Source organism: Anastrepha obliqua, chromosome 4, assembly GCF_027943255.1.
Source record: "Anastrepha obliqua isolate idAnaObli1 chromosome 4, idAnaObli1_1.0, whole genome shotgun sequence".
NCBI classification, from domain to species: Eukaryota; Metazoa; Arthropoda; class Insecta; order Diptera; family Tephritidae; genus Anastrepha; species Anastrepha obliqua.
The window spans coordinates 94,389,995-94,410,042 of record NC_072895.1 but is presented as its reverse complement, the minus strand read 5'-3'; the positions used below and the strand labels follow the sequence as shown (position 1 = coordinate 94,410,042).

General features: G+C 32.7%; 1 protein-coding gene across 4 annotated transcripts in view; it reads right to left on the bottom strand.

Annotated features, from left to right (window-relative positions):
* The window catches only part of LOC129243930 (dual specificity protein kinase splA), a 76,415-nt gene that overhangs the window by 34,118 nt on the left and 22,249 nt on the right, over nucleotides 1–20,048 (bottom strand). Inside the window, exon 1 of one of the 4 annotated variants that reach the window (XM_054881403.1) lies at nucleotides 12,427–12,490. The exons of 2 other annotated variants lie outside the window; for them this stretch is intronic. The gene's annotated coding sequence lies outside the window, so the exon portion shown is untranslated. Of the gene's footprint in view, nucleotides 1–5,411; nucleotides 6,345–12,426; nucleotides 12,491–20,048 lie in introns of those variants that run through there. One more of the 4 variants, XM_054881402.1, reaches the window with a different exon arrangement.

Sequence of the window (20,048 nt, the reverse complement as noted above, 5' to 3'; positions counted from 1 at the left end):
GAATGATCCAAAAGGCAGCCTTAGCGTTGTGTACGTCATAGAAAAGTAAGGAATACAATTTTCTGCTTTCATAGCGAAAATTTTGCTATCACTGAATCCATGTGAACTCGAAAAAAGTGCTGCCAAATTATCATGTTCCGAACCAGCTGACATGAAGGAAACAAAAATAATTCTTTGCTGTTAATTTGGATTTTTTCCCCTTTTCTTGTGAATAAAAATTCTACTAGGAGTGCGGTAATAATATTTCTGAACGAAGAAAGGCGGTAACATTTAAGAATAGTTCAAATGCAGTGGAAAATTTCGAGAGATGCTTTTAATCCTTTCGAAATGGATGACCTTTTGTAAGGAAAATTCTTGGTTGCTAAAACGTAAATTTGAAATCACAGATTTGCTAAAAATTTTCGAATGAAAAAATCAGCTATCAACCTGCTCCGAAACATTTTACAAAAATTTATCCACCTGCCCTTATGGCATTTGCTATAACACTTAAAATTTTTTATCTTAACTGGAAAACAATAAATTATCAAAGAAAATTAAAAAAAAAATAATAATAATTTAATACTCACATTTTATTAATTTACCATACTTTTAAAAATTAAATTCTTTCTGGATTTTATTGCGAAATAAATAAAACAAACAAATTTTATTTTGAAAAATCAAGCGAAATTACGCTGCGCATGAACTCAGTGATGCTACTATAACAAATTTCGAACTTACGACGTAGCCAGTCGAACTTAGTGATGCCTTTAACATAGAGCCATGGATTCAATGACACGTCTGAGGAAGTCCAGATGCAATTTTTACAGCGTGAGCTTTGATTCGCTAAAGACATCTATCTTAGTGGAAAATATTCAGAATTTTTTACTTCACTTAAATCACGAGGCGTGAAAATGGTACTTGGAAGTCTTATGAAATATCAATTTCGGTTACAGTCATTACATCAGTTAACACGTTATGGGCACATTGTTGACATTTCTTAGCCCCTATAAATAGACTACTTTCCGCATTTAATTCAATTAAAAAATGCCGTAAGTACCTATGTGTCAGGTATCGATTTTTAATTTGCTAACAAATGGGAAATTAAAAAACAGAGTTACAGAAATCAGTGGAAAAAGACAAAGCTACAAAAAAAACAAATTTTAAATAAATACAAAACCTACCGACGGCCATTTGTGGGAAACAGAAAACTTAGTACGCTCAGAAACAATCACACATACATCAAACGCAAAACAGTAAAACTTATTTCACTTCCAGAATTAGCGTTACCGTACCAGATAGACGTGATGCTGGGAGCCAAAATAGCTCTCGAAATAATAGAAAATAAACTGCTACTTAGAAAAAATGCGTTGGCGGAATCGAGTCAAAAATATAGTACATAAATATTCATTGACGTGTGAATGTAGATTTGCGTGTGTATACATGTGTGTGTGTGTGTTTGCGCGTATTTATTGCAAAAATATGTTTGAGAACGCTGGGGATACAACCAATGCGGTGAAGGGAACTTCAAAAACAATAAAAAACAACCAACAGAATTGAATAAAGCGAAGAAAATCTTTTATAAACAAATGACAGGAATATTTAACACTAGGTTTACGGGACCCGTCAATTTGACGGATTTCAAACTTTGAAATGAAACACGCAAAAAACCATAGCATTAATCTTAACTATTTTGCATCGTAAATTTATAATTTCATTTAAAGAGTTTATACGCACAATTATTATTTTCCTAAGCTTTATAAATTTTGAAAATTGTACCTTGTATACCTATTTCAACGGAACCCGTCAATTTGACGGGTTAGCTGATTGCGTCAACAATCCTTATATATTTGCTTCGCTTGTAAAATTATACCTCCAATAGCAAATATAAGACTGAAATAAAGGTCTAAGACCCCCCAACTCATAATCTCAATAGCGCCTCGATAACGAATTGTGTAGCCCGGGTGTCAAATCCTCGCGTTATTCGAAACTCAAAGCGTGCAGCAGACTAAATGTCGTATCGAAAAGATATTCAGTGGTGCAAACATAAACAACACACACAAAGAACTTTCACAGCCTGCGGTAGCCGACGTTAGGCTGCGATAATCCCTGCTGTCTTCAGTATAGTCGCTGCAGTGACCGTGGTAAGAACATTTTTTGAAGACAGTGTGCAAAAGTTTTGGTTATTGTAGTCACCCGCTTATTGTAAGTTTTTACAATAGGGTAATTGAATTTTGCACGGTATTTTTTACTTTCACCGATCACCCTTTTCTAGCAATCATGAGTAGATATTGTACAAAGAGTGTACCGGATCGAAAATATCCAGAAAGGAGTTTATATTTTCTTTAGCCGATGAATTAGCTGGAAAAAACAAGGAGAACGTTCGTCACAGTTCAGACGTTTCAGATCGGCCACCTTCAACATCGGGAGTGCGAAAAAGTTGCCAAGTGGGCTACTGTAATAAAAATAGAAGCAGTAATTGCTGTATGTATTGTAAAAATATCGTATGCGGGAAATGCACAAAAGAAATTCAATACGTATGTAAAAAATGTCCTCGATAAATATGATTATGTAGCCTTTATATTATTGTAATCATTTTCATAATAACTTAACAAAAAATTTGACTTATTAGTATTTTATTTTTACGTGAAGCCTTATATTGTTAAACTCAGATTTAGTTTGAATAAATTGATTTTTTAAAAATAAATACGTATTTTCATCCACCCGTCAATTTGACGGATGCTCGTAGAGATAGGTATATAAGAAACGCCCGTAAACCTAGTGTTAAAAATATTTATGACATAAAAAGTTGAAAATGAAAGGAACAATAGAAGGAGAATTAGAATACAAGGCAGGTGATAAATAAACCCATGAGGGGAATGAGAGATAACTAATTAGAGAAATATACATTTGAGCTTTAAATTAAATGCATTTAAATGATAAAAAAAATATAAAAAATTTAAAAAATATAGAAAAATTTAAAAAAATATATATGTATAAAAAAATGAAAATAAAATTACAGAAGATAAATATGCGCATTTTTTCTATAGATTGAAAATTAAAAAATAAAAAATATATAAACAAATTTTTAAAAATATATTGAAAAATAAAAAAATATATAAAAAAATAAGAAAAAAATTAAAGAAGATAAACTTGCGCATTTTTCTATTGTTTGAAAATTAAAGAATATATTTATTAAAAAAAGTAGAAAAATAATTTTCATCCCATATTAAAATAACTTTTTGAAGTGAAATAATCATTCATAGACGCAAAAATACAAATAAAAAAATTTTCCAAATCGGAACATAATTATTATCTACATATTTTCGATAAAACAACTTAGCACTTTTTGTGTAACTGCACTAAATTACTTGCTCTTCTCGAAATATTTAGCGAATTAATCACTCATAGACGTAGCTTAAGGGGACAGATACCTACATACAGTTTATTTACAATATATGTATATGAAAATAATATATTTTTTATTTTATTATTTTTATTATTTTAATCATTTAAAATGGCGGATGTACACTCAATTCTTGCAGGAAGGTCGCAGTGGGGCTTCTCAATCGGCGGGCATTGTAGCATCGGCGTCAGCGACCTGAATACAAAACACCAAAATTTTTTTTGTTTACTAATGTCATAATTTCTATATGAATTAACAATAAATGGAAAAAAATTCGCGGAATAAAATGCTTAAAAAAATGAATTTTGGGGCGAATTTTCCTACTATTTTTGCTTCGAAAAAATTATGTTTTCGAAAAATTTTTGAAAACTTGTAAATTCACATAGAAAATAATATCATAAAAAAGATGTGTGCAAAATTTCAAGGAGATCGGTCAATAACTTTTCGAGTTATCGTGTACGCCAATGCGAAAAATATAGTTTTGAGAAAAACGCGTCTAAAGTCGGCACCGCAACTATACCTCTCCCAGCGCTCGAACGCAAAGAATAGAGTCGTCACGGTTGGCAATGTATAATATAAGAAATACTTAAATTTACGTTTTAAAATTTTTTTGACATATTCTTAAAGGATTATATTAACATTTTATGAAAAAAAGGAATTTTTTTCCAAATTTTACACGTATCTATCTGTCCCCTTGAGTAACCAACTTTATAAAAGTTCAATAAAATACAAAATTTTTCTTTGAGAGATCAGAATTTATTGAACTTAAAGCAAATCCTGATAACCTTACACAAAAAATTATACATCTTAATGCCACCTCTCGCACGACAGATGGTTACATGAGACGCCCTTTGGAGGTAGAAGAACATTGTGTTTTTACTGCCACAAAAACCACTAAGAATAAAAGGCACTTCTAACACAATATCAAAAATCAGATCACAAATTGGAGCAGAAGGTTTGCCAAACAACTAACAAAGGATGTATAAGCATACGGCGGCGCAACAAAATTAATCTTCCAATCTTGTTTATTAAATAAATAAAAATATTTTATATCAAAAAAATTAATATATCTTTATTTCGACCTTAACGCGCTTCGAATATGACGCCATTCTACAACGCCATTTCCGCCATATGACAACATCTTCCGATACCCCACCTTGTATATTAGGATGGCAATAAAAAATCGCTTTCTTGTATTTGTTTTATGGCCAAAAAAATGAGACACCTATTTTTTATTTAATTGATATTTACCCGTGCCACCATCGCTTTAAAAATTACCATTTAATTCCCATGAGAAAATTACACTTCTCTCTGAATTTAGTATAAAATGTTTACAGATCGTTATGATTTAATCTCATTTTCCCCATTTTCTTTTCCTTCAAAAATGTCCCAAAAATTATATCCTATGCTTTTAAAAAAATAATTTTTTTAACTATTTTCCATAGGGATCATAAACACATCAAAATTAAAAAAAAAAGTTAATATATTATAATATAAACAACGAAACATTCTTTTCTAATTTTTGGCCTAAGAACTCTATAATAACAAAATAATGTATTATTACGTTCTTTATAAATGTTTTTTTAAATTCTTTAAACCATTTATTGTCGATATTTAATAACCTTTCTATCTTGCCTAGAAAGTTATAGTTTTTTCAGTTGTTTTTTCTTGTGCTATACTAAAATATGTATATGGAATAACTCGCCTCTATCTTCGACTTTTAAAGACGTTCACATATTTTAATATAAGCACTTGGGTTTTATTAGCCGCTTCAAAAATTTAGATTTTTAATCATTTTGAAATTTACCATAAAAACTAAAAAAAAAAATGAAATCTCCGTAGAAACGGGATTTTTTCAAACTTATTTTTTTTTATAAAGGGATCCATAATTTTGTTTGTATAAATTCCTAATTTCAATTTTATTGGAATGCTAAAAACCGTAATTTATTCACCTGAATTTATTACTTTGACCACAAAAATATAATTTTTGAATAAAAGAATGCTTATATCTAAATTTCACAATACTCACATTATTAATATCAGTTGTAACCAGCATCTCTAACAATTATTATGAAAGCAAATCCAATTTTTACCGTAATCTGTTGCAAATTAATTTTTTTTTTATTTTTTATGTTTTTCCATATATTTAGCTTATTTTTGTTTTTTCGTATTTCAATACATCTATTCTTTTCAACGCGCTTCAAAATGTTCGAATTCGATTCGTTCGATAAAATTCTGCACTCGCCACTCGTAACACGCCAACCAGTTTACATACAATCAATACGGGTTTTCCGGCTTGTTCAATTATTCATTTACTTATTTTTTGTTTCGTTGTAATTTCATTAAATTTCTTGGGAAAAAAGCACAACCACAAATGTTATATATGCATAAATATTTATAAATTTTCCCAAGCAAATCAGTTGAGACAATTCAATTAAAATAACAAAGTCACACACATTTGCACGTACAGCGACAAGCGACGAGGTAAAACCGCTACAGCTGATGCATACTTATACATACATACATATTTACACATGTATGTAGGCGAATAAATCACTTTGCACTTTGAATTTTCACTTTTGCTTGCAGCGCGCCTAAGTGGATGGGACGCAACGCGAGCGGTGCTTTGGATATAATACTCGTGCAACAACAAAAAAAACAGAATGACATTTATTAATTCGTCAGCTATGAAATTATAGAATACATAGCGCTGTTGTTGTTATTGTAAGTGCTTGACGACGCGCGAAAAGGAATTAAAAACGCTAGTAGCTCGCAATCGCTTTGAATGCTTTGGAAAAAAACTTAAGAGTATTAAATTATATATTTGTTTTATTTTATTATAATGATTAGCTGCCTAGCTAGTATGCTTCGGTGTTCCGACTGAGCAGCGTGTCTTACTTCGCGAGCGTACTCAGCGATTACTTTACGTGCGTTCGTTTTAAATGCTGAATTTTTACTGAATTTACCAAATTGCTTTGCTGCTTGGTCGACACAATCGATACGTTTTCCCACACTCATACCAGTGCAAGTGAAAATACCAAGCACACATATGCGCATTTAGTACATAGATATGAGAGCAGAAGTGGCAAATAAATTAACAAAATGCAACAAAAAAATGTTAGAAAATTAGGAAAACCCAAAATTTTGAGCAGCTAACGGTGAGAGGAGCGTTGCCGAGCACCCACACAAATGGCAAACGGAAAAGTTAACAGTGGGTGTGAGATGCTACATATATTTTTCGTTTATTTTCCGAATTGATCAATCGAATATAAATACGCACGTTGCTTAAAACAGAATATGTGTTAAAAGCGTAAAACATTATATTAAATATGCAGAAATTATCAGTTAGCAGTTGATAAACAGAGAGAGAGAGAACATAATGAGAGGAGGCAATTTCGTACCAAATGAGCACGAGTGCCTGTAATACGTATGTAATAGTAATGGAACAGATGAGTGTGTAAGTAGAGGGAAATGTGTTGCGTTGGTACAACACGGCGTATGTGTTATACCATGGGTGATTGGCAGAGCCTCTACTATCTGTTACGTATACGACATGGGGTGTGGAAAAGTAATTAAGATCAATATTTATAGAAGCTATGATAAAACAAAAATTTAAATTTAAATAAATTTAATTAAATAGAATAGAATAAAAAAAATTAAATTAAATATCACCAAATAATAAAAACAACAAAAAAATTAAAAATTAAAATAAAATAAACAAAACAGAGCCAAAAACAAAATAAAATTAAATGAAACACGAAAACTTTAATTAACACATTGACTGCCACGTCGGCCATATATGTGTGACACTGTACTATGCGGTTTACGCCACGTCGGACACATATGTCCGACACGACTATTATTCTCTCTCGCCATGTCACACAGCAACGATTGACGGTAAATATGATTTTATTGCAATAATAAAATATATGGGTTCCCATGAAATTTCTGTTATAGTGGCTTTGGCGCAGCTCAAAAAAATTTTTTCTTTTCGACATTCCGTAACACAAATATTATCAACTAATATAACGCGATCAAGTTTTCTTGTTTACTGACCATATAATAAGCTTTTACTTGTTTCTGTTTGCAAAAATAACGGATTCAAACATCAAAATACATTGTCGTCATATAACGTTGTTTGGTGTTTGTTTGCAAAAACAACATACTCCCAATTGTTTTGTTTTTGCAAAACGAAGTAGAGCTTGTATGACGACGATGTATTTTGATGTTTAGCCAATGTTTTTGTCCTGCATTTACATATGTCCGCCATGGCCCTGAGTTAAAAAAAGTCGGTAGGCGCCACGTCGAACATATGTGTGTGACATACTAATTAGTTAAAAACTGACTGTTTCTAAGCAGAAAATATTACCAGCACTACCCTAAATTCCAATTTTGACGTCTCTGATGAGATTTAAAAAAAAAATGCTGTGGCCCCAGAGCATCTTATTTGCTGAAAGTGCCTTGGCAGTCAATGTGTTAAACGAAGTAAAATAAAACAAGAAAAAAATTAAAGCAGTAAAATATAAAAACGATTAAAAAATAAATAAATCAAATGTCAAGCAAAAAATAAAATAAAATAATATTATATATAAAAACAATAACAAAAAAATATCAAATATAATTAATTCAAATATAACACAATAAGTAAAAAGAAAATAAAATAAAATAAAAAAGAGCCAATCAAAAATAAATTAGGCATAGTTAAATAAAATAACACAAAGCCAAAAAATAAATAAATGAAATAAAAGAAAAATTCAATAAAAATAGAAGTAAAAGAATTAATAAATTTAGGCCTAAACTAAATTAAATAAAGTGAAATTAAATAAAAAAGGAAAAAATTATATTAATCAGAATCAAATCAAAAAATTAAAAAAATAGGTCAAAACAAAAAAATAAAAATAATAATAAAAGAATAAATATTTAGTGAAAGTGAAATAATAAATTTACAGTTAATATGAAATCTAAACTTTAAATTAAATTAAATAACATAAAATAAATAAGAAAAAATCAATTAAACTAAAAAGAATTAATAAATATAAAGGTTAAGTAAAACGAAATTAAATACAATTAAATAAAATAATTAAGAAAACACGAAAAAATATAAAAAAATAAAGCAAACAACAAATAAAAATATTAGTAAAAGACCTTAAAATTAATAAATTTACAGTAAGTATTAAGTCTAAACTTTAAACTAAATTAAAGAAAACGAAATAAGATAAAATAAAACAAAAAAAAATTAAAAATATTCAATGAAAAGAAATTAAATAATTAAAAAATAAATAAAAATAGCAGTAAACGAATTAATAGATTACAAAGAATTATAATTTAAAAATTTGAAATAAATTAAATAAAGCCTCAATTTTGTTCGAATATTTTCAATTGTCACAAAACGCTGATAGTTAAAACAACCTCTAAATTGGATTCAAAAACTTAGTAAAGTGTAAATATAATGAATATCAATCAAAAGCATGTATTAAACCATTTCTGCTGCCCAACTAAATCACGAGTTCATTCTGCAATGCATAACTGATGTTTTTACTATTTAAAAATTACAAAAAAAAACATAATTCACAGAAAAAATTATACATACATACGTATGTACATACATATGTAACTACAAGCAAACCGCTATGCAATGTGAAAATACGTTGTGATGCCAAAATAATCGAAAAACGCGTAGGTGTGAAATGATAAATAATAAGCAAGACGGGGAAGCTAATGTTCGGTACTATTGGCAGTCTTGAGATTTCGGAATATTTCTCATAAGATCCCGGTATTATGGGATTGGTTTCGGGATTCGATTCTCATAGAAATTTTAACAAATTTGCAAAAATTTAAGCTAACCAAAATGGATTCTGTAGCCTGTTTTTTATAAAAAGCGACATAGTTCCAAAGGAGGTGAGGAATTTATTATTAAATTTCACTGACCTGCTGATGAAGTTTCTGCTTCATATGCCAGTTCTGTAATGTACTAAAATATTTGGTCTTCTTAGGTTAAATCTAATTAGATTACATCAGGTGTAAGCTTTTTTTCAAAAAGTTTCCGATTCTTGTACATTTTCGATGCAATTTTTTTTTATTTATTTGGGCTTCAGAGGGGCGTATGCTCTATCTCTCTATCTTGAAAGATATTTAAAAGTCAGTAATCTCTTCATCGTATTATATATGTACTATTATTTGAATTCAAACGATTTCCTTTTCAACATTTTTCTTAAGGGCTCACAGGCTGGTTTCTAATACCACAGAATTAACGCAGGATTAAAAGTAAAAAAAAAAAAATTTTAATTCAGGAGCCGAAAGCCGTGGCAGCCAGTGCTTTTTTTTTTGCTGTGCAATAACAATTGTATTGTTGGTTCTCATTTTTTATAAATAAATAAATAAAAAATCAGGTATTACGGTACTTCGGTATAGCTATACCTAGCTCACTTGAATGTTGTATAAATATATAAACGCTTCAAGCGGATGCTTGTTTGTATATAGAAAAATTTTAATTTCAAGCGAAAGTGGATGCTCTTTTAAAATTTTATAAGCGAGAAAAAAATTAGGAAATAAACTGAAATTAAAGCAATTATGCATATACATACATATATATTTTAATCCTTCACTAGTATCGAGGGGTGTATTCTCAGCACAGCCACGAATATAGAGAGCTGGGAAAAAAGTTACACTATTTTGTTGTTATAATTTAATGTATTTTTTTCTAGTCAATGAGATATCATTAAGCTTAAATTTTTGTACGGCTTTTAAAATTAATTCAAGGGTAATAAAAGTAATTAGTTCAACCTCTACAACTCGTGGATTGTTGCCGTTTAAAATATACAGGGTGGCGCAAAATTAATCATTCAATTTTGTTTTTGAATAACTTTTTTACAAAATAAAACAAAATATTTTGAGCTATGGAAATCTTTATCTTTTTATCTTATCTTTTGACCTTTACGCGCTTCATTACTTGCCCGTTTGTATGTATCCAGGTACATATATAGTTCACAAGTGTCAAATATGATTGACGTATGACGCAATTTGCAGAAATTATAATTAATTTTCCATATAAAGGGGTTTTCAATAAGGGCGGGTAGATGTTGAAATGGAATAAAATGGCGTTTGCTGTGTGGCACGTAGCGCCGTCCTGCTGGAACCATATGTCGTCTAGGTCCATATGGTTCAAGATGGGCCATAAGAAATTGGAAGGACCACCACGTCTACCGAAAAATGGGCGCAATGCGCGCAACGTTTGCGTTAATGAACACTCATTTTGATAATAAAGTTTTATCATTTGAACGTGCTGTTCAATTGTGTAACTTGCCATGATAATTTGGCATAAACAACTGAATAATAAACAAAAGATTTGACAGGTGTCACCAAAACAAAATGGCTGCCACAGGGCGCCAAAATCGACCCACGTCAATTGAAAAACCCCTTATACATACATATATATATATATATATATATATATATACCTAATATATAATTGGCACTTATATCCTTCTTGGGTGTTTGGCCGAGCTCCCCGAAGTTTTTTCATAGCAGAAATACACTCAGAGGTTTGCCATTGCCTGTCGAGGGGGACTGACTGTTAGGAAACACTTTTTCTTCATTTTGATGTTTCACGGAGATTCGAACTTACGTTCTCCGAACTCCGAATGGTAGTCACGCACCAACTTATTCGGCTACGGCTGTCGTATATACTATATAATTAGCCCTTACAGTCTCTTTGGGTGTTTGGCCGAGAGCTTCTCCTCCATATTGTGGTGTACACCTTCATTTTTTCCAGTTATTGTAAACTATGACAATCATACATTTGCATATTTAAAATAAATATCTGTTCAAAGCAAAAAATCTGAGTGAATTAGGATATCTTAGGCGATTAAAAATACTTTACACTTAAAGCTAATCTCCGACATTTATATTTATGTAAACGAAAATTACATACAAACATCCGTCCATACCTAATACCAAGTATGCCTCTACAGTACTTGCCCACCGAATTGTGGTCGGTGACTGTTCATTTTCATTATTGTTTTACTTTGTTTTCATTATTGGTTGTTAAATATAGAAAGCAACCCTCGTATGAATGTAGAGGGTGGGCCAAATAAGACCTACTAATGTTAAGCACAAATAACTTTTTTATTTTTTTACATATTTATTTTTCTCTTTTTGTGTTCTATTCTTGTCAACGATCAATTGTTTTAACGCAACGTAAATATCGGCATCATTTTAATTTCAGCGCATTTCAATTTACATGGTTATGTCAACAAACAAAACTGTAGATTGTGGGGCTCTGAAAATCCAAGGACAACACACCAACATCAGTTGTACCCATCTAAATGTACTGTTTGGTGCGGTGTTATGGCCACTAGAGTTATCGGTCCATATTTTTTCGAAAATGGGGATGAAACGCCGGAATCGATTTCAGGAGCTTCTTACAGAACATTGATTGAAAAATTTTTGCGGCCAATGGCGGAGCAGTATCCTAATTTGTGGTTTCAACAAGATGGAATATGGAGTAGGTCTTATTTGGCCCACCCTGTAGTTTCATAGTTTATTAAATTTTAGTAAAATAAAATGCAAGCGTAAAATTCGCATGCATTTTTGGTAATTTTTTACGCTACGCATTTTCTTCCATATGAAATGAATTTCCTATTTAAAATTTTCTCTTAACTAGGCAGCTTGGTTTTATATGCAGTTAAAGCTAAAGATTTTTTCAGTTGTTGTTGTTAAAGAGTGATGCCGGTAAAGGAGAACCGGTTGTTAAGGGAACGAAATTTTTTTATTTTATTTTTTCGCAACGCTTATTATTCAGTGCATGAGAACTTTTAGCTTTGATTTTGATTTATGAATGAACGCCTCCACCTAAACTGATATATTTTACGGATAGATATGTATTGCTTGTAAGTACTTTAGCAAACAAGAAATAAAAAAAAACGGCCACTATAAATTTAAGCGGAAATTTTTGATTAGAAATGGTGCATAAATAACATGCAGCTGTTAGTTTTTTTTTTCTTTTTTTTGAAACTTTTATTCGAATTTTTTTAATTTATACTCACAGAAATTTTTCACACATTTTTTTTCTTTGTCTAAAAATTCAAAACAATAAAGTATTGTGTCACACCTTCAAACCTCGACGAACAAACAATTCACTATACCTGCTTTATATTCTTTAAGAATTCTTGCAAAATTTGTTTTTGTTTAACAGCATCAGACCGTGCCGTTCAATATTACTTGTAGAGCCAGCCAGCCACTCAATTTTGTACCTACATAATTCCCGTTCCACGCTGCTATTGTTTCTTCTCATTTTACCGTTCTGTTTCTCTGCATTTCCTGCACCTCGCTGTTATTGTTTCTGAAATGCCTCATTAAATGTTGTGCAACATTAACATTCCAATATATTGGTGTGATTCTCCAAATTCGAACATTATTTTGACAGAAACAGCCGAAAAAATGGCAGCGTTAATTTATTTTAAATACAAAATATTTCTGTTGTTTATAAATTAAACCAGTCTGCTTGAAATCGCTCGATAATTAAAGAAAAATAAATAACATTATAATAGTAATTTTAATTATTCAAAGCTATACAAATAAGGTAGCACAACAACAGTGAGCGGCAGTGAGAGGAAAGGAAATGCACTGATACAAAACACGTACAATGTTGGCGAAAGTGCTGTGTAAGATGAAATGCGGCATGTAGTAGCCCGCAGATTTAATTACGCGAGTTTGTTAAAATTTTTAAAATTATTTTAATAAATACGTACAAATACGCATAACGAATGACCGAATAAACAAACTTAAAAAATAACAATAAAAATAATTAGAAAAGGCACACATAAAAAATATACAAAAGGCGCTGTCTTGCCAAGATCAACATATTTCTTAAACGATTTTTATCCTCCTAAGTCTTTAACTTGTTCAATCCCAAGGCCAACACTACAACGTTGAAGTGGCGAAAGACATGATAATATGATAATATATTTTTATTATTTTTATTTTAATTATTATTATTACTATTTTTATTAGGTCATATTCGTAGCACAGCGCGCTTTTCAGTGCGATCTTTGCGCGTAGTTATTTGCGTTAAATATGCAGACTTTTGATGGATTTAAGCGAATTTGTGCTAAGTGCAACCGTCTAGTGAGATCAACAGATTTGCAGAGAATATTAAACAAAAAAAAACAAATGCATACGAGGTAGTAGTAGACATTAACACATTAACACCCGAGTCCCGACAATCTGGATAAGAAGAAGCTTCCCAAAAAAAGTTGAATTTAAAGAAAACCGGAAACGATATAAGCGAAAATCATACCAATTTATTCCAAGAGGTGTTCATGCTGTGAATATAAGAGACATGCCTATCTATCCTATATAATTATATGTACATGGTGGCACAAAATTAATCACTCGATCGGAAGATTCATAATTGTTGCAATGGACTGCGTTAAAGTCAAAATAAAAATTTCAATCACTCAAAAGCATTCTTTTTTACTGAGTAAAAAAGTTAGTCCAAAACGAAATAGGACGATTAATTTTGTGCCACCTTGTTGCAAGTATTGAAGGACTTTTTTTATTAAGTAAAAAAGTTATTCCAAATAAAAAGTGGATGATTAATTTTGCGCCACCTTGCCCAAAAACTTTTGGGAGTATTCTCAAATAAAGTGGCAAGGTAAAGCAATCAAACGAAACCAATCCCTTCTCCTCTAGCCTATTAAGGGGGTATTCTAGTCATTTATTTATTTATACAAAGGGTGGTTAAATTTCAAGGGCCGATGTTGAATGTGAACCACACCTAAACGTCAACGACCCCGTTGGACTTCATTCTTTGTGGTTATTTGAAAGAAAAGGTGTACGTCGATAAGCCAGCAACAATTCAAGAGCTAAAGGATGAGACAATACTGCACATTAACGGCATAGAACCTCAATTATGTCTCAGCGTCATCGAAAATTTGGATTATCGGATGGAGGTGTGCCGCCGAGGGCGCGGCGGCCATTTGGCCGATATTTTGTTCCATACGTAATTGAGCCATACCAATATTATCATAATAAAGAGAAATGACAATAATTACCTAAAAAAATTGTATTTTATTCAAAATCAACACCGGCCCTTTATTAAGACCTCACAAAATGAATTAAAAAAAAAATAATTAATTTTCATGGAATTATGCGTCCTTGAAATAGAAGGGGAAAACAAAGGCAGTGTCCTCGTCGTCACGATTTCTACCCTTGTGGTTATTTGAAAAAAAAGATGACAAATTCTTCATTAATATGAATGTCATTATCGTATGACGCAGAAAAAAAGGGTAAAAAAACTTTTTTCATAAAATGGCGGCTACCCAAAATTGAGGTCGATTTTTCTCTAATTTTTAAGCTTTCTCGAATTGTTTACACATATGTATTAAAAAATTGAAATTTCCAGTTTTTAGTGCGTCATCCGATGGAGATATATTTAAAGAATGATAAACTTCAAGCAAATCAGTTGATTAGAACTTGAAATATCGTGCCGACCGTATCGAAAGAAGTAGTTTCAAAAGAAACACGTTTAAAGTTCGCCGTCCGCTCAAACCAGTCTAGCTGTCGCGTCACTAAAATAGTTGTAACTTCGAAAATAATTCGAATTTTGAAAAATCCATTTACGGAGATATTTTTGAATACTTAGACTATCGAATTTTGAAAAAAAAAAAATTTCGATTTTTTCAAATTTCTAGACCAACTTTTATACTTTTAGTCTAAGTCTAGAATATCTTTGGTTTATTTTTGTGAGCTGATATTCAGAGCAACTTCCGAAGAAGAAAATATTATTCGGTGTAGAAATAAGTTTCCTGCAGGTCGCGTTGGAATGCCAGATATAAAGTAGAGTCACTGCTTGCAGATGCCCGCACATATACTACTGTGGGCAAAAAGTAAGGTGAATTTATTTGTCAAACTTCGTGGGATTAAAATTCCGCTCTAGCTATTTTTTCTTGAGTTTGCAGCACTGTTAATAACATCTGGGCCAACTTTCATGTGAATGTCATTATCAGTAATATATTTACGCTTGTGTTTATCAAACGACCAAGAGTGTATTTTTCGATTTTTACAATGTCTGATTTGATTGAGCAGAGAAGTGCCATCAAATTTTGTTTGCGGAATGAAATTTCGGCTGCGGAAACGTTTAGAATGTTGCAGAAGGCATTTGGTGATTCGACCATGCCGCAGAAAAATGTTTATAAGTGGTACAAAGAGGGTCGAGAACGTATTGTTGACTTGGAGCGCTCCGGACGACCATCGACGTCAACAGATGACCAACACGTCAATAACGTGAAGGAGTTAGTGCTCAAAAATCGTCGGTTGACTGTTAAAGACCTTACTGATATGATCGGAATATCAGAAGGATCTGTGAAAACCATTTTGAAAAGTCAAATCTCGTTTGGTACCGAAAACTCTCAATTTCTTGGAAAAAAGTCGTCGCGTTGATGTGTGTGAAACAATGCTTTCAGACTATCAGGACAAGCTCAAATGCATCATTACGTGAGATGAGACTTGGATTTATGCTTACGACCCTGAAACAACCGACCAATCAAGCGAATATCGTGCTAAAGGCGAGGCCAGACCGAAAAGAGCACGTCAAAGTCGTTCAAAAATAAAGGTCATGATGACAGTTTTTTTCGATTTTCGTGGTGTGGTGCACTACGAATTCCTTCCACCTGGCCAAACTGTTAATAAGGAATATTATTTGAGCGTTATGCGTCGTTTACGTGAAGCAATTCGTCTAAAAAGACCAGAATTATGGGCCAACAACTCTTGGTTTTTGCATCACGATAATGCACCCCCTCACACTGCACTCGTTCTTCGTGACCATTTCGTCAAAAATTCCACGCATATCGTTCCGCAACCACGGTATTCGCCTGATTTGGCTCCGTGTGACTTCTGGCTATTCCCAAAACTCAAGAGACCACTTCGGGAAACGCGTTTCGAGACGATTGAGGAGATAAAAGCTGAATCGATGAAGGTGCTGATGGCTATACCGGAAATAGACTATTTGACATGTTTCGGGGATTGGAAAAATCGTTGGCATAAGTGTATTTCATCGAGAGGGGATTATTTTGAGGGGATGAAATTGATTTACAAGAATAAATAAAGATTTTTCATTTTACAACCAAATTAACCTTACTTTTTGCCCACAGTAGTATAGTAGAGCATCTTTAGCAGTGACTCCATATACGCATATTTTTTTTGTATCCAAATATGTTAAGTTTCGAGCCAAAATAAGGGTTTTGTGGACGAACTGTTGATTTACTTCTTTGATTTAATTTTTTTTCTCCCGCATACAATTGCTGAGGCTACATTGAACACTGCAAAAAAAATGCGCGTATTTCTACTCCTGGCCCGACAAATTTATTCCACAACATGACAGTGCTCGTCCACGTGTTGCGGCACGTCTTAAAACCTATTTGGAAAGACTGTATTGGGAAGCCGTACCTCACACACCGTATTCGCCCTATCACCTGTCACCGGCCGATGGCACATAACCCGTCGTGCGACACTTTACATATCATCGCTAGTTTAGAGTGAAAAGCTGCTATGTTCGGTTTTTGCAAATTTTACGGCGAAGAATACAAATCTTTTAGTAATTTTCTTCAAGCATTTACTTTGCAACATCCCTAATACAAAATTTCGTGTATTCTAAGCTTAAACAATTCCATATGAATCGATTTCCACAACGTGAGAGAAAAGTATCAGAGAAAGAGATAGGAAAGAATAGAGACAGAGATAGAGATAGTTAGTCCAGGATTGTATTTCTTGGAACTAATCACATTTCCGGTGAGTATTTTGGACTTAACAAAGTTGCTTATCATTATGAATAAAAATTGTTAGAAATAAATCCAATAATTTGATATTTCAGGAAACGACACATTTTTCGTTTTTGTGTTGAAATTGATGTTTTTAGAAGAAGTTTGCTTAGCAACTTTTCACTCTAAGCTAGCGAGACAGCTTAAAAAAAAATAAAACTTCTTCAGACGTGGTTTCAGAACCTTACCAGAAAGATGAAAAAAGCAATGGCTAATAATGGTAAATACTTTGAATAAAAGTCAATGTACGATTCTTTCATAATAATTGTTTTTTTTTTTTACAGTCGAAGAACGTTGGAAATTTACTCTATGTAGCCTAATATTTAAATATCCAATATCCACCTTGGTCAAAAAAGTTTGACTCGATCAAAGGGAAAAAAAATCACAGGGAGCCATATCAGATCAATTCGATGGCTATTGGATGATATTCGTTACGTTCTTGGTCATCCATAAATGCTGCTTAGTTTAATCGAAAATTTTTAACAACTCTGTAAATTAAAACTTTTCAAATTATATATTTTAGCAACCAAGAATTTTGCTTACAAAGTGTTATCCATTTCCAAAGGATTAAAGGCATATCTCGAAGTTTTCTGCTGCATTTGAACTACTCTTAAATTTTGTCGCATTTCTTCATTGAAAAATATTATTACAACACTCCCACCCAATGGAATTCGTTTAATCAAAAGAAAAGGAAACAATTAAAGATCAACTCTAAAGAAATAATTTGTTCAGCTAAAATTTCACTGGTTACTTCGTGCCAGAAGGTGTTGTTGTTGTTGTATCAGCATAAACATTCGCCATACACGTGCAGGTAATGCTGCTAGGGTGACAGTTCTTGCCAGGATATAAATCCGCGCCATTCCGGTAACGTAGAACCTACTGTCATGGGAACACCGGTGGGGAAACGTCAAAATTTGGGTGAAAACCATTTTTTTATACGTAACTTTTCTATGACTGACTCAGTAATAAAGATAAATACTCCTTATTCACTGAGTGGCCTGAGAAAAAATTTCTAAGAGGACCACACCACCATGGCAATTAAAGAAAACGATCAACAAAGCTCTGATTTTGGAACGATTTCGTTGTGTTTGTGTTTTTGGTAAGGTTTTGTCTTCTTTGAGAAGCGCCTTTCTGATGTTCATTGATTCGCTTCAATCATATCTCGGCGATAATGACGCCACTTACGCACGCACAATTTGGCAGATTGTGCTGAAAAGAGGTATGATAAAGGGTTTTCCCATAACAGGTGTTATGCAGGCATGGATTGCGCTATCGAGATGTGATTAACGATTTTTTATGGCCGGAATTGGATGGTATTGATCTCGACAACGTTTATTTTCAACAAGACGGCGCTACGTGCCACACAAGCAACGAAACTATTGATCTTTTATGGGAAAAGTTTTCGGACCGTGTTATCTCTAGAGGAGGTGATCACAATTGGCCACCGAGATCTTGTGATTTAACACCTTCTGACTTTTTTGTTTGGGGCTACGTGAAAGAGAAGGTCTACGCCAACAGTCCAGGATCGATTCAAGGCCTCAAATATGGAATTCGTGAGGCTATCGAGGACATAGAGCAGCCACTTTGCAATTCGGTTATGGAAAATTTCATGAAAAGGATATTGTCCTGTAAGTGTGGTCGTGGTGGTCATTTGCCTGATGTTATTTTCCACTATTAACGGCATAACTTCCTCTTTATAATGAAATAAACATTCAATCATTTATATTAAAAAATAGCATTTTTCTTTGAAAATCAAAATAACTAATCCTATTGGAAAACCATTTATAACATACACAACATGAAAAAGGCGGATTTTAACAATATCTCTAGCGCGTTTCACTTAAATGGTCCATCCCGAACATTTTTAGATCTCGAATTGTATCTCTTATCTTCTCAGAATGTACGCACTTCGTGATCATTTCCGGTCACAAATTGTCGATATTTGCCTGGAGATTCGACAAGTCGCACTTAATAGAATCGTTTGGCAGCTTGTCTATATGTATGTACGAGTATGTAAATTGTAACTGATGTTAGCTTATCGCAATATTTTTGATGGAAGTATACTTATCTCAAAAATTCGCTCATGCCGCGCGTGTATTGTTTATATGTAGATTCTATCATATACTACATACAATTTAGCGCTTTTAAGATATTTTATTGCCTTTTGGTCTGTTGGTTGCACTACAAGTGCAAGGCATACGTAAAAACGACCTTCACAATTAGCGGTGTATTTTCGACACAGCATGCTTTTCTACGTCAAAGCGGCAAAAGAAAAAAATATAAATGTATATACCAACGCAAAAATATTGGACGTACCACAAAACAAATGAACGAGTGGCCTGATGGCGAAGCCAACAGACGTTTCGTGCGAAGCACCAACAACACAGGCACGACGCCGATAGCATACCTATTGATAGATTCTGTACGAGAGCCAGAGAGTTGTGTGAGAGATGAATGGCGCGGTAGGTAGCGGCTTATTTAACACTACCACGATAACGGACGAAGGCGACAATTCAATTCAGAAATTTTATGAGCGCCAAAGTGCGCGCAGCCACAAACGCAAAGCACTACAACCACTACAACGACGACTATAGATGATTATAATACGTACCTACATTCAATATTTGTTGGTTATTTTTAAAAGTTTATTTACACAACGACTTAATTTTGGCAAAAATATTCAAAGATCGTGCTTTTGCTATTCTTGCACTCTGCTTGCTCAAAAGGGTGTGCACAAAGTGTCATAATGTGCAAAAGCATCACAGTAGCGATATTGGGGAAGGGAGCGGAAAGAAATAAAATCAGTACCAAGAAATTAAGTGACAAGTGTTTGCAGAGTGAAGAATGAT